Source organism: Vulpes lagopus, chromosome 10 (genome assembly GCF_018345385.1).
Source record: "Vulpes lagopus strain Blue_001 chromosome 10, ASM1834538v1, whole genome shotgun sequence".
NCBI lineage: Eukaryota > Metazoa > Chordata > Mammalia > Carnivora > Canidae > Vulpes > Vulpes lagopus.
In genome coordinates this window covers 1229025-1232690 of record NC_054833.1, presented here as the reverse complement: position 1 = coordinate 1232690, position 3666 = coordinate 1229025, and the positions used below count along the sequence as shown (strand labels likewise).

General features: G+C 39.5%; 1 non-coding gene across 1 annotated transcript; it reads right to left on the bottom strand.

Annotated features, from left to right (window-relative positions):
• Positions 1-72, bottom strand: TRNAD-GUC. The gene has a single exon. It is a non-coding gene; the product is annotated as a tRNA-Asp (tRNA).
• Positions 73-3666: the final 3594 nt, after the last annotated feature.

Here is a 3666-nt window from a genome sequence, read left to right as displayed (position 1 = left end):
CTCCCCGTCGGGGAATCGAACCCCGGTCTCCCGCGTGACAGGCGGGGATACTCACCACTATACTAACGAGGAGAACGCGAGTCCTTCCTGTAGGGGCATTCATACTGTCGGTTCTGACCCTCCCCCCGCACCTCCACCCCCCCTTCTCCTCCCCACTCCCCCACCCCCAGTGGGCACAGAATTCCCAGGATTTTCATTTGTCTCTACAAGAATACTTTGTTAAAGATTCCAGAAAACAGATTTTTCCCAGTGTGACTTTGAAAATCCAAACACGACAGCCCACAAAAGATTAGAAATGGTTGTACATAGTTTTATCACTCACAGCAAAGAAATGTTCCTAAACAGTATGAAATGCATTCAACAGTTTTAAAAACCTCCCCCGCTCAAAATTACTTTCCTCCTTTTTCACTTCAAGTTCATTCCGTATTTTAGATTTGGCCTCACGGGTCCCCTTCCCCTGGGACGTTTTCTCAGACCGCTGTGAGTTAGCTGTATTTCCTCTGTTGGTTTGTCACCCTAAGAATCGCATATGTTCTATAGGAATTTCTCCATGGAACACAAGGAAGAGCTTACTCCTAAAATCTAGACCTTAGATTTTGCAGCATTGGCATTAAATGAGTTCTTATTTTTGAATATAGCCTTTTAGTTGTAGAAATTCCACTCTCAGGAATTAAATATTCCTCAGTGAAATTCCAGCTCAGTTATGCATAGGGGGCTTCATAAAGGATAGTCATTGTAGCAATTCCAGGTAGTAGAGAACTGGAGACATACTGGAGGTCCCTCAATGAGATGAGTGTCTGTGCTGAGAGAAAAAACAATGTGATTCCTGTGGCCTAAGAACAAATCACTGCAAACTGGGTTGGCTTAGAACCACAGAAATGTGTTCTTTCTCAGTACTGGAGACGGGCAGTCAGAGATCAAGATGTCAGGGGCCAGGCTGTCTCTGAAGGCTCTAGAAAAGATGTTTTCTTGGCCTCTTCTAAGGCCCTTGTGGCTCTGGGCCACCCTCCCTGCTCCTTGGCCTCTAGCTGACCATCCCAATCCTTGCCTCTGCCTGTGTCTCTATGTGTCCTCTCTTGCAAGGATGCAAGCCACTGGATTTAGGGGCTGCTGTCATTCAGTACAAACTCGTCTTAATTTAACTAAGTATATTGGCAAAAACTTTTTTTCCAAGTAAGGTCACATTCTGAGGTTCTGGATAGACACAAATTTCCAGGGGATGCTATTTAACCCCCTACAATTAAGAATAAAAGATAAAGTGTTTATGCATAAACTTGGTTGATTGCACCAAAGTATATCCTAAAATCTGGAAATGTGCTGATTAAAATTGGTTGTGGGTGAAAGGGAAGGGAGGTGGGAAGGAAGAGTATATAGTTCTGTTATTGTTGCTCAGACTAGAATGCAGAAGAGATTATAAAAAGAAGGAGGAGGACAAAGCTCTTAAATGACATATGATGACCATAACTAACAGATAAAAATATAAACTTTCTAAAAATATTAGAAAAGGTAAAATGACAAAATAACCTATTTTAAAAAGAGACATTAAAAACCTAAATAAATGGAGAAGTATATCATTTTATGGATTGGGGGACTTAATATCTCAATGATGTCATTTCTCCCTAAATTGACCTATGAATTCAATGTAATTCCATTATAAATTCCAACAATATTTTCCAAGAACTTGATAAAATTTCCAAGACCTTGTTGTAAAGCTGTATGTAAGTATATAGGGCCTACTATAGCAAGGAAAATAAGGAGAGGATTACCAACAGGCTGGCAGAACTTATTAGACACTCCAAGAATTAAAATATTATTACAATACAGGCTTCGATATTGAACCTCTAATTGATTAAATAAGACATAAGGCTCAGAAGAGATTTGTGTTTATATAATTTGGTATATGGGCACTGGTGGCATGTTAGTACAGAGGAGAGTTCAAACAATTAATAATGGAGCTAGGAAAAAAACAGTATTCCCATGAGGGAAACATGAAATTGGGTAAAGATTAACACTAAGAAGATTAAGGATATAAATGTCAAAAACAAAATTTAAAACTCTCAGTAGCCATATATAAAAATCAACCAGGAACCTGTTTATACTATTCTAGGTAATGATGTGAGAAATTTAATATAATAAATTGGCTAAATTAATGATAGAAGAGCTAATGTGATCAGTGGGACAGAGACTATCAACACAGAAAGCCAGAAGGCTACCTGGGAGAACTTGAGGCCACAGATTTGCCCTAGAAGGTATTTGATGCTTGGAGGAGATACAGCCAAGGCCAAGTGGTGGTGAGTAAAGCCTGCTTTCACTCTTGCTTCTCTCCTCTCCTCTCCATCCAGTACTGAACACCAATTTAAACCTAACCAAAAGCCACCTGACAAGGCAAGTTGGGGAATGCGGCTTACATGGTCCAGGACAAAGGAGCACGGGACATGAACCAATCAGCACAGACATGGCTATTCAACATCCCATTTCAGCATTTTCCTAAATTGTAACCTACATTCAAAAAGTTAATGCTCTGTACATATGAAGATATTTTCAAATGCTTCCAAAAAATAGGAAAGCAAAGTACCTACCATCATACCTTTAGAAAGAGAGGGGAATTGGAATTATCCAGATCCCAAATCTAATCAAACTAGTCCCGTTCACTGAGAACTGAAGCCAAAGAGACTATGCAGCTACTTCAGGATATGGCACCCAAAGTAAAGAGAGGTGGAAGTTATCAGGCTACTCTGGCCCTTTTGTGCTCTATTCTCCCACCAGTGCATCATATTCACTAAACTAAATTGCAGACAGGTGGGAAGTTAGTTTGGGAAATGGAGCCTGAGGAGTGGAGCCCTCTTGATCTAGAGTAGTGCAGGAGAAGGTGGTGGAAGGAAGATGAGCATCTCCAGACAAGTGAGTGCCACCTCATGAGAATGTATATTGCAACAGCAGAGATTGGGAAGACTGGTTGAATACAACACAGAAATGCTACAAAGAAAACTTTGATGGGTATGTGTGTATGAAATTAATAGTTTCTTTTAATCAAATTATAGTTTAAAAAGAAAACACAATTTACACTGAGAAAGGTTAACTGCAATTCAAATAACTGAATTGAACTGTAAGAAACTAAAGAAAAAAATATCAAAACTCCCACATATTGATAAGTCAAGCACATCAACACAATGGATAGATGGGCAGTCAAATAAATAGATAAACCAGAATTCAGGAGAAAATTCAAATGTTTGGATTTATGTTGGAGATATTCAACCTTCTTGTGATACAAAAATGCAAGCCATTTTCTCAAAAAACTTACTTCCACTTGATAGGATAAAAATTAAATGAACAAAAATAACAACAGTTGGAGAGGATTTGAAAAAACAGTAACACTTCATACATTGCCCAAAGAGCTACAGCAGTTAACTATGATGTTAACTTGCCTGGATCACAGGGTACCCAGGAATTTGGCTAAACATTGTTTCTAGGTGTGTCTGTGAGGGTGTTTCTGGATGAAATTAGCACTTGAATGAGTGGATTCACTAAAGCCTTCTGCCCTCCCCCAAGTGGATGGGCATCTTTCAAACCACTGAGAGTCTCAATAAAACAAAAAGACTGAGAAAGAATTCAGCCCTTCCTGCCTGATTGCTCAAGCTGGAACATGGATATTCTGCCTTCGGCACT